Source organism: Bidens hawaiensis, unplaced genomic scaffold (genome assembly GCF_021521415.1).
Source record: "Bidens hawaiensis isolate Kalapana, Puna unplaced genomic scaffold, B.hawaiensis_p1.1 tig00027296_1, whole genome shotgun sequence".
NCBI classification, from domain to species: Eukaryota; Viridiplantae; Streptophyta; class Magnoliopsida; order Asterales; family Asteraceae; genus Bidens; species Bidens hawaiensis.
In genome coordinates, this window is record NW_027494404.1 from 26,355 (window position 1) to 39,209 (window position 12,855).

The following is a 12,855-nucleotide window of genomic DNA, read 5'->3' on the forward strand; positions in this document are numbered from 1 at the left end:
AAATATGATTGGGATGATTAAACAACACCATTAATCTACAAAGTGATTACTTTAATATATTATTATTTGGATTGGATTGGATTGGATTGGATTGGATTGGATTGGATGAAAATCCAACTTTAACTAGAACTTTCCTTATTTGGATTAAACAAGGATAACTAATTAACTAATTAACTAATCAACCAAAGATTCTAATATAAGTAACTAAAATTATAAAACAAAATAAAAATAAAAACCGACAGCCTCATATTCTTGTTCTTGTTCTTCTCTCTTGCTATATCTGTTGATTAACTGTTTATTATCCAGAATCAAGATTAATTAAGACGATGATGATGACCCATTAGTTCCGGTAACATTACCCCCACCGCTGCTAATGCTGTCGTTATTCTGCGGCTGCTGCTGCCGCCGATGCTCCTGTTGCTGTTGCTGTTGATATTGATGGCTGTCTCTGTTGATTAAAAAATCAACCCCGCCGCCCGAAGATCCACTGTCGAGAAGCTGCTGGCCCGAATCTTTCTTGCTACTGCTACCGAAAGTCATCTTGTTATTATGCATCCAGACCTTAAAAACCCCTTTATCGACCCCGATTTCATTACAGGAATTGATAATTAACTCCTCATCCTTCTTCTGCATCTTCCACCCCACCCTCTCAGCTAACTCATGCATCTTGTCTTTCTGCTCTTGGGTGAACTTCGTCCGGAAACGTTTCTTTCCGGACGAAGTTGACCCGATCACGCCTCCGGGAATTACCTGGGCGTGGGTAATTTCCTGGGGCTGGGCGGATAAGCCGGAGCTAAGAGCCATGAGCATGTGAGGGGCGGATGGGTAGTACGAGGAGGAGATCGGTGGTGGGGATGGGGACTCCGCGGGACTCACGCTGGCTTCTCTAGCTCCGGCTGCGGAAATCGGTTGAGGTATCGGTGGTGGGGGGTGGTGGCGGTGGAGGGGTTGGTACTCTATCACGTGTTGAACGGATGGGTTGTTACTGTTGTTGTTTAGTAACAACCCATCCGGCTCACGGCGGTGGAAGTTACGGTGACATCCGCATGCCGCGCATTTTATCGATGTCGGGTCGGTTGGAGTCGACATCGGCGACGGCATGAATTCACCGCAACCGTCCACCGCATGCCCGCCCATGGTCGCGGCGTGGTTTTTTAAGCATTCTTTGTAGCTTACCACGACTGGGGGCGGGTTGTGGTACTGTTGCCTCGGCTTATGCCGCTTGAGTACTCCGTTAGTAAACGGTGGTGGGAGGTGTTTCGGGATGGGGATCCGATCATCAGGATCAGGGTTTTTGCTTGGGCTGGTGGTTGTGACGGTGGGTGGTGGTGATGGTATGTCCATGAATAATAATAATAATAATAATTATTATTAAGAAAGATGGAATGGTGAAAACGGTCAGGGGTCCATTAATGGAAAGGAGGAATAGGGGATGGGGTTAGAGAGATTGTTTTTAATAATCTTGGTGTTATTTTGGGAGGAGGATGGATGGATGACTGTAGATAACCTTCTTATGTGGTGATGCACTCTCTCTGCTTAAACCATGGTTATCTAATCAACTCTATGGTTAACCCGAGTTTCACATCTTGGTAATAAATTAGGCTAAATATGGGTCTACTTGACCCGATGCTATTTCTAGAAATCTGATATTATTGTGTGAATAGTATTATTATTATTATTATTATTATTATTATGAAGACATAATCTAATTGTGTGAATATTATTTTTCTTATTATGAACACACGCTTTTCTAAAGAGCTTATTTATGTCCAATATGTTATTTTCTTATAGGTTAATGTGAACCAAGGAAAACTTATATGACTTTTTTTTTATTCATTTACATGTATTGATATATGTTAAGATACATTAATTAATATATTCATATCTAATATTCTTTAATCATAATAAACAAAACATTCAAATAATCTAAAATTCTTTAATTATAAAAAAACAGTAAAACATACTCAAATAATCTAATCCAAAAAGAGGACAAATCAATCAAGAAATATTGGACAAAAATATCATGGTTGATGTCACCATTGAAACATGCCTTAGGCATGCTAAGCATGGTGTATTAATGAAATATGAAGTTAAAAGAACATGATAACCGAAGACACATTAATCGTAAGTTAAGCATATATAGTGCACATCATTTGGTGTGCAAGACACATTAATCTATAGCATAAATGATTTGTGTTTAGTTTGAGCTTAAAAATAGCCGAAATCTTTTAGGTAGCGTTTGGTATGTAGAAATGAAGGACGGAATGGAATACCCATTGTGGGGGAATGGAAAATAGTATGTTTGGTTGACCAAAAGAATGAAATGACTCATTACCTAGTCCATTTCATTCCCTCTAAAATACCCCAATTTCATTTCATCCATACCCCCATTTTGTTTTACATGTTATTCCCTCCTTCACCCTACATCACCTCCACCACCCTCCCAACACCACCACCACCCAACATCAACACCCACCACCACCAACCACCGCCATTGCCACTAGCCACTGCAGCCACTGCCACCAGCCTCCACCATCGTCGTCCACCGTCATCCACCGCCGCCACCCACCTCCACCAACCATCGCCATCAGTGCCAGCCACCAAGCACCGCCAGCCGCCTGCTGCATATATCAACCATCGCACCACCATTACACATGTTGCCCACCACTACCACCAATCACCACCATCGGCGTCCACCGCCGCCACCACCCACCTCCACAAACCATCGCCATCAGTGCCGGCCACCCACCACCTCCGGCCACCCGCCCCATCCATCAATTATCGCCCGACCATCACACACGCCGCCCACCTTCACCGCTGCCCACCACCACCTCCATTGTTACCGCCACCACCACCTCCAACGTTACCGCCACCTCTCCCACCACCACCACTCACTATCATTTTAATTTTATTTATTTATTTTTTTTCTTACCTACTAATAATACAAAGTAATGCTTCATTTCATTCTCATGTGGTAACAAAACATTTCATTAGAATGATAATAACTCATTTCATTCCTTTGTCTATTCCATTACCACGTTCATTCCATTTCGTCGTCCATTCCATTACCCTATACCAAACAACTGATCTGAATTATGTAGTATAAAAAACCTAAATAAAAACAAGCGTAGAGGGTTTCAAAGTAGGCAACTGTAGAAGCATGTTCTTAATAGCGAGTTGGTAATGATAATGACAAAGGCCCCAACAAGCTTCCCTCTCTACAAGTATATCTACTAAACAATATTTGAACTAAGTTGAGTTAGCCAATCTAACCCATGCACTGATTGTGTATAAGAACTTAAAGAGCTTACTCCTAAAAAAAAAAAAATTCTCCTATATAAACTTTAAAATATATATATGTGTGTGTGTGCAACTAAAGATAAAGGAATTTGCATAAATTATACCCTATAATTCTATCTTTTTGTTTGAATAGTAATCAAATTTGCTACTAACTAGACACCATTATCCATCGCGGAACTTGAACCGTTAATTTATTAGGGGAGGGATACCACTTTAGAAATCTAGATACGTCTAAGTGTACACCTTTTTTTCTCATTAGTGAGCTTTCTAAAGAGGTCGCTAAAAACACACTAAAAGAACTTGATATCTCTCGCTTTTGCATGTCCGTGTTATGATATAATGTGAATGTAGACTATACTCTTCAAGTTATGCATGCCTTGACCTTGAGAGATGTCATTCTCAAACCTGACTCAAATGTTTCTATGCTTCAATGACTCATAATGTTTTATCTTTTGTCCGCATAGTTGATTTGAGCGTTGGAGTGTCCATGAGGATTCACCCTGTGGATCCTCTAACGGATTGCACATGTTTGCAGTTTGCTTCTAACTAGGTATATCGAGGAACTATGTGCCAATGTTACCAAATATGATTAAAACAGACATGAAACCCTTTTGAATTGTTACTTGAGTCCTAGCACCAAACACATGGATCCTTGTAGCAACACTTGGCTTTTTTGAAGTTAAAGTTCACACTTAGCACTCTCAACGCCCTTATCGAACTTTCGACTGTTAAATCGAACGCAACGTGTAATACTTAACAGTTTACGCATGATTTTCAAACAAAGTTAACGAATGGTATGAGTCTAGCGTAACATATCTTGTACTACATTATACTTGAATATATACTTGTAAACGAATTGGGTTCATGATATGGCTAGCTGGTCCTATTAATAATTTAAGCACATTAGGGTTTAAGTCCACACCATCCCTAAAAAGGGAGACCTAATCCACGTGGGTGAGACATATTCATCTAGAAAGAGACACGCATGTCTTCCCACTCTTCAAACATGAGAACTCTCTTTTTCTCTACGTTCTTGTTACGTATAATAAACTCACATACATGAATTATACTCATTATCTTGTGTATACGTAATTGACGTAAGCATTAGAGATTCCAACGGGCTTTGGCCCCGTGGACCCTTTAACGGGCTGCACCCTATTTGGAGTTTACTTCTATGACCTATCTCGGGAACATGAGGTATTGCTAGCCCAAAATTTAATGGCACACAAACACCGACACCCATAAACAAAGCGAAAAACATAACTAGAATCATATGCTCAAACATTGATCATGACTCTTTATTTATTGTTCAATAAAACTTGCACACAAACGATAACATAATCCTGTATTTATACTAAAAGAACAACTTGAAAAATAAGAAAAATCTTAATCTTTAACACTAGGTAAAGTTTAATCCTTTTACATAACGCTTCTTAAAATATCACTCGCTTTAAAAACAACATGTTTCAGGATTTAACTAATACGTACAACATGAATAACCCTTGGATTCGTGTATCAATAGTAAACATGCTTCTCCTTAAGATCTTGGTTTATTAAGATAGAGATGGGCAAACCCAATCCTTACTATTCTTAGTCAAAATAAGGAGAATTTGTTTAATGTAAAATTATGCTTTATTTAAATACTTTCCATGCATTTATGCTATACATTAACATTAGACATTTAAACCCATGAACAAAATGAGGGGAGGACCATGTATTATCATGGTTAGCCATGAGGGGAAGGAGAATAAGGAATAGTTTAAAACGAGGGGAACAAAATGAGGGGAGGACCATCATTTTAATATAATTTTTTTTATCTCTTTGTTAGTTTCCCTTTTAAAAATCTAATCTAAATATTTAATAACACAAAGTTTTACTTATTGATATAGACTGTATTGAATTATAGAAAAATAAATTTTGCAAGATGGGTTAAGAGTTTTCTCAATTTTTATGATGGGTTTTTTTCTAAAGTGATCCTCGATACTCAAGCAATAAAGATAATTAAATAAGTCAATGACATGTTACTAATCCAATAACCGTTAGAAATATATATACATTTCTCCAAATTAACTCTCAACGGGTTCAAAGATGAAGAAAGCCGGGTCAACCACAAGGTGTGGTCCACTATTAGAAAGCGTTAAATATTCGTATGTGTGGGAGCCACTGTTCCAGTAAAAAAGACCACGCATTTAATCTAATTGCTGGACCACCTTCATCTGTCTTAACACCCATGCATTTCTTTCTATTTACAATTCTACCCACACACTTTTCCCTTTGCACTTTTGCTTCCCAAACTATAGGGTTTAAGCTGGGGTGTGTATCGTTCCGTTTGAAAACGTGAAGCCGTCTAAATCGTTTACCGGGTTGGTTTTGTGATCAGCTTTGTTTGTTAAGGTTGGTTTCAAAATTTTCAAACTATAGTGAACAGTTTGGTTTACAGTTTAATGTTTTGAATCGTTTAAAACCAAACCGGACTGTATGATTATAATATATTTTAAATTTAAAGGATTTCATATTACATATATTTGATTAATTATATATCATAGTAGACTTGTATATATATATATATATATATAAAGGGTTAAAATAAAAAGACATAGTTTTGTAGGAAGAGTAAAAATGACATAAAATTTAGAGTTAGGAAACTATGTAGCCTAAATCCTAGATCTTAGGAAACTATTTGTTAGTTTAAAAACTACAAATATCAACCACTAGATCATAGATCTAAGGGCTTAGATTTATTCCTACTATTTCTAGAAAACTATCTCTTTCTATTATATATCTTGTTGTGTGTTTTCTGCAAATTTTTTGGACCATGACTAATACATAGAGCACTGATAACCCATTAATGATGATTACTCAGACACAAAACATAAACAACGATCACTTGAAGAAGGTCAATTTAGCGGTTTGACTTCTTTTCATTTTTGTGGTCATTTAGCATTTAACATTTTTATAACTTCTATGCATTTAAACCGTGAAACTAAATCAGAATCAAGCTGTTAGAAATAGTTTGGTTTTAATTTTTAGTGGTTTGGTTTTGATTTTCAATGACAAAAAATTGTTACTAAAAATTTGACTCACGGACAACAGTTGACCTAAAAGCCAGACTGTTAATTAAACCCGTAGGTTTAAGTAACTTCATATTTTTCTATTAAACACATGGTACTCTGTTATTTATTCACTAAATATATAAAAACAATAAATCATCAAGACTATAGACGTGTAATCTACAAGATCACTAGTATAAACATATTATGCCAATAAAACTTGTGAGCTTAGTTTGACAATTTTGTAAACAAACCAATAGAATTATTACATTCAGTCCGGAGCAAACTGAAATAATTGTTCTCGATTAAAGTTTTAACTACATCAAGCGAAAATGTAAAGTATATGAAGATTAGAGTTTATCTTGTTTTATGGCAATTGAATCTTCAAATATTGGCTCCGTGGGTATACTTGTTTAAATAACATATTATATAATATATGAAACATCATTGGAAATTATAATATTGGGTTGAATTCAAAATATAGTAAAAAATGGAGTTACTCTTTAAATCTTCTTCTTACAAGGATAGGTAAATGAAATCAACAATCTAATTGTATATAAGAATCTATAAGTAAAATTTAAAATGTTATAATTTATGTAAGGTCTATGGTATAAAATGATTGTTTCTTATTAACAAATCATTCATTTAGTTATTATTAAACTTTGATAGTCAACTCAACTACTCAAGTGCACCACCTGACACTTGTGTTCATATGAGAGAACAATCAATCAATGGACAACTAGGTTGAGGTTGTGCATGAATTGATTTAAGTCCATTTTTCACTTAAAACGAACCAAAATCAATACTCTGAAATTTCTTTGGTTTTGGAAAGCCATTTCATTTGGATTTATGATGTATGGTTTTATGTATGCATTTTGCTCCTTTATGATCGGTTTTCGAAATTAGATTTGGATTTGAAATGTTCGGGTTTAAAGATATTGGTCCGTGATAGAGAATGGAGTAATGGACCTAAAACAATTTATCTAAATTTTTTGTTAGTCACCCATTAATGTATTTAGACATGAAACTTGTGTTATACAATAATAAATTTTGATCATAAATCCAATAGCACTCAAACCTAGTTAGGTTTTGGAAACAAAGTATAACTAAAACCGGACCGTAAGTTTTAGAAAACCAAAATGAAACCATCGGTTATGAATTTGGGTCGGTTATTTCGATGCGGTTTTGTTAGTTATTTCGATTTTGTTCGGCTCAATAGTTTTTTTTCTCTCTTGTAATAGGGCTTATACATTGGTGTGCAATTTAACAAAGAAAGAATCCTTAAGGTTAACAAGTGTGAATATTAATATTAAAAAAGTAGGTAGGAAATGGTACTAAAGTTCAGAATCCCATGCTGTATATAATGATAAGATGACGTGATTACATTTACACCCTCCCCCGGGTCGGTTTTGAGTTCGTTTTAAGTCGACTTCCAGTGATATTATTATTGAGTTTATTTTGTGACTTATATATTTAGTTATTTTATTTTATCTTATTTTATTTATAATACATATAAAGATATAACATATTTATATTATATTGTTTGGTTTATTTATAAGGCTTTGAGTATACTAAATATTATATAAATATAAATTAAATATATTAAATAAACGTATAGATAATAGACATGTTTAGGTTCTTAAGTCTATATGAGCAATGTTGAGCAACTCGTCTCAACCAAAATGTATTACAAGCCAATGTTGAGCGACTCGTTTTGTTTACACTTTATTCAAAACTCATAACAAAGTGATGCTGGTAAAAAAAATTGTATTTGAAAATAAATTTAAAATCTAACTATTTTAGATGTATAACAAGAATACGAGATTAACGTACATATGGTTATAAAAAAAGGGTACGATACTAAATTTTTTGAATAGATACATGTTAACCTATTTATCCTACTTCGCATGATCTACGTCAAACTAAATTACACCAATCCGTCGTAGCCGGGGCTTTGAACTCTTTACATCAAGAAAAGATTCACCACTCAACTCCTAACGCATGATATCAGTTATTAAGTTTTCTCTTGGTGGTCAGGTATGAATATTGTATCAATACTCGTTCAATTATGTTTAAATACGTACAGAACATGACAATATAACGTATGATTTTTAAAGAAACGAATACTATCTTAAATATATATAAACGAAACCTCAATGTTTTTTCTTAAGCCACAAGATTGTTTTATTTGTAAATGATGGTTTCTCATGCATTTGACCCGAATTCACGGGTATGGGTTTCATCAAACCCAGATAGCCATTAAACGGGTTATAACATCTCATTATATTAAAAATTAATTTTATTTTTTTATATATAAAAATCCGATAAAATAGGGATATACAAAAAATAATATCTGGTTTTTTTTAAAATATATATTATTTATAATTATGAAACAATTGTATAGTAAAAAAATAAGCGGGTCATGAGTATCATCAAACCTAAATAACTTTTAAACGAGTTATAACATCTCATTTATTTGTGAAACTCTTTCATCATCAAATCGTAAGTATATTATTAATTTTCTTACAATAAATAAAATTAAAATACAAAAAAATATATCAATATTAGAAAATTAAAATGTAAAACAAACCTCGTAATCAAACCATAATTTAATTTCTCAATATGGATTTAGTTACATTAACAATTCTTTTTTCTTTCAAGTTTCACAAAATAATATCTAAATTATAACAAATTAACATAAACGAATAAATATAAAAAATTTAAGTAGATAATTCATTCAATGTTCCATTAAAAATGAACATAACCAAACATGAATAAATCAAAATATGTTCAAGTATATATTGTTAACTTCTTACAATAAATAAACTAGAATTCAAAAAAATACATTCACAGTTTTAGAAACGAAAATATTATAAACGAAAAAATTATACAACCACTGCAATATAGGGATAAAAACTAGCTATAATATTTAAATTTATTAAAGTGGTCAAACATTCGGAAAAAAAGTCGCTATATGATGCTATATGATTTAATGTCATGACTTAGAGATTATGGGTTTGATTAGATTATACAATTTAATAACTTTTTACCACATAAAATTAACAAATAGTTGTTTCAATATTTACAAGTAATTTTTTTAACGTTATATTGGTAAGTGGCGTGGCAGAATTTTTTACCTACGGGTTCAGAAAATTTTGAGGGACGAACAATTGATTGTTAATATTTAAATTTGGGTTTTCTACGGGTTCGATGTTGAAAATTCTACGGGTGTTTTGTCAAAATACACGAATATATAACACTAAAATAAAATTTTGTACGGGTTTGACCGAACATGTTCCTCTAAAACTTTCTATGCCCCTAATATTAATGAAAGCAGTCTTTTTCAAATCTTGTTTTCTTCTAAAACAGTCTCTTCAAATGACATACTATGTAATGAGTAATCGGGTATTTATAGAACCGTGTATTAGATTAAGAATTAACATTAAAATTCGTTAGAAACAAACATATATGATTCATTGAACTTGACGGTTGACGTCGAAGCTTAATACATGGCAGAGCATACGGGTAGTATTTTGGAGTTTAGTGCAAGTTTAGGAAATTAATGACAAGTCTTAAAAAATGTTGTTATAGTAATGACACGTGTAATTGCAAGTCTTACACTATTGACACGTAGCTTTAGACTCGTACACATGGTTTTGCTTCTTATCACATTGTTTGTTACGAGTTACGACTAAATTTCGTCAATCAACGTCTTATTTGAGACTATTTACTTCTATAAATAGTTATTATATAATATTTAAAAGATATGTCATTCCACTACACTTTTCATTTAAAACAACTTAACTTATAACCAGAATGAATTAAAGTGTGTTATTTATGTAACACAATCGCCCACGTCATGTATATTTTATAAAGTCTAAACAAATTAGTTATGTGCTTATTTTCTTCAATCTATTATGCTAACTAGTAGAATTTCCCAACGCATTGCGGTGGGAATTTAAACGATGTTCATACGGTACCGGTACCTGGTATAGCAATCAAAAGAGAAACATAAAATTAAAATGATAATATTCCCAAAAGTATCTCTACACGTATTGATGACTCATTGAACATATATAACTAAGTAGCTCCACAGTCTAAGACATATATCAAAAACTTATATTATCAAACACAGAGTGTATCAACGCGTGTTAGTTATCAAGATACATTTTCTCGTATTTGATCACTCATTCACTCTACATAAACCAGCTGTCATATAATTTCTTGAATTTTCTATTCGTTCACAACCAATTTATATATATTTTAGTAAGTTGTTCAATAATGCACTTTAATTGCTTTAATGTGACGTGAAATGAATATATTGTCTAAAAGTGGAGTTAATATGAAGGATGTTTGATATCATATGCATTAATCAACTAACAATTAGGTAGTGTTTGATATGTGGTAATGAAAGAGAGAATGGAATAACTCATTGAACTTAAACATGTTTGGTTATCAAAAGGAATGAAATAATCAATTCCATATGAAATCCCATTCCATCTAAACGAGTAGAAATCATTCCTCCCCTTACCCCAGTTTTTTTTTTCATTCCTTTCCTCAACCCTTTTTTATTTCCAACTTTATCCTTGTCGATGAGCATATGCAACAACAGTCCATTCATGATTCACCAATTCGTCTGTTCATACATTTGCATTTCTATTGTTGAAAACTTGAAATAATCAATTACACAATGGACTTTCTTCACCGTAACCATCACCGTCACCCGGTTTCATCATCTCCGTCAATGACTAGTCCTCCTTTCCCTCATCAATTTTCGATCTTCTTCAATCAATCACCGTCGTACGATTATCATCAGAAACATATGAAGTGCGTATTTGTCTATGAGAGCTGTGTATTTGTTAAAATAGATACACAAACTGAATCAATTTTAATTTGTAAAAGTAAGCTTTGATCTTCAAAGTCAGGAATCTGGATCTGTAAATATAGTAACAGGCCTTCAGTTTTTCAATTGGATCATTTGGTTTTTATTGTACATTTCTCATTCATGAAATTTTAATCAGTATTGCAATCTTCAGCTTCATACACCATTTAATTGATTTTGATTACTTTATTATTGTTATTCAAATGTTTCATATTACTGATTTTAATTAGATAAAGCTGTGAAAAATGAACATAATTTTTTTTTATTTTAATGTACGGATATTTTTGTCAATTCATATAAAAAGTATTCTATTTCATCGTTTTTTTCAGCCTACCAAACAATACAAAGTAATGGTGTTTTTCATTCCCGTTGAGTAAGCAAACATGACAAAGGAATACCATAATCGATTCCATTCCCGTGTTCATTCTTATTAGTTGCTGACAAATAAACTAATAAGAAGTTAATCATATACTTTTCCAACTGAGTAATAATAATAATAATAATAAATCATATTAAATAGAAGGAGACACTTTTTAAACGATGAACTAGTATTTGCTAATACTACATTTTATATGCAAAATGATTTGCTACCGTACCCGCTTCACATGTGTGGGTCCGTTTCCATGGGATCTTGAGCCATACGACAACAAATTAAAACGTTTCATGCTATAAGCCACATATGATATGGATTCAAATATAATTGACTATCGCCTACCTAAACCCAAATTATGTAACAGATTATTTGTAGACATTAACAAAATAAATAAATAATCAGTATATTTTGAAACATTCTCACTGTTTTGGATAAAAATATGCTAAGGATCAAATATCCAAATCTGTTAAGTGAAGTAGGGTGCTAACTTGACAATGACAAGTGTATAAGCGTGATATTGGTGAACACAAAGGTATGATTACGAGGGAAAAAGGCCTTAATCACGATAGTCTTACTTCGGTCAAAACTTATCGAGGTAATCGTTGGTAAAATAACTCCGGTCAAGGATTAATAGGATAATCTTTGGTCGAAACACTTTAGTCAATGATCAACAAGGTAACCTTTGGTCGATGAGTATATGGTTATCGTGGTCTCCGGCACAAAAAACCCCCGGACGGTGAAAACTATCACCGTCGATTATATTAATAGAACGAAAGGTGGTTACAAATGTGGTGGAGAATATGATCGAGATTACAGAGTATGCTAGTATGTAGAGAGTATTAATTTCTATTCTAGTGTGTGTGTAAGGACATGTGTGTTTCTAGCTCGATCGTATCTCGTATAAATAAGATAATAACAATAACAATAATTCCTATCTATTCGGAAGTCTTCCACTTAGCCGCTCCACGACCTTTGACCACGTGCCAATAGCCACCCAGTAGCGAGATAAGCGGAAGAACAAGTCTCATAGCCGTTGGTGTTATTTAATCATCAATCTTCTAGAGAATTCATCCATGATTAGTTATATTGAATTAGGATCCTGGATCCACATTCCAGCTATAGGATACACTGTGAGGATAGTTGATGCAAGTCTGTCTTTAGAGTCGCTACACCTGTCTAACACATCACCATACTGAATGCAATCATCAGTAAACAAATAATACCGAGGATCGTCGATCCTTTATATCCTG

The 12,855-nt window shown here is 33.5% G+C and overlaps 1 pseudogene; it reads right to left on the reverse strand.

The window, feature by feature from the left end:
• Nucleotides 1–210: 210 nt before the first annotated feature.
• On the reverse strand, nucleotides 211–1,631 carry LOC143575086 (zinc-finger homeodomain protein 11 pseudogene; annotated as a pseudogene).
• Between the last annotated feature and the right edge of the window lie 11,224 nt (nucleotides 1,632–12,855).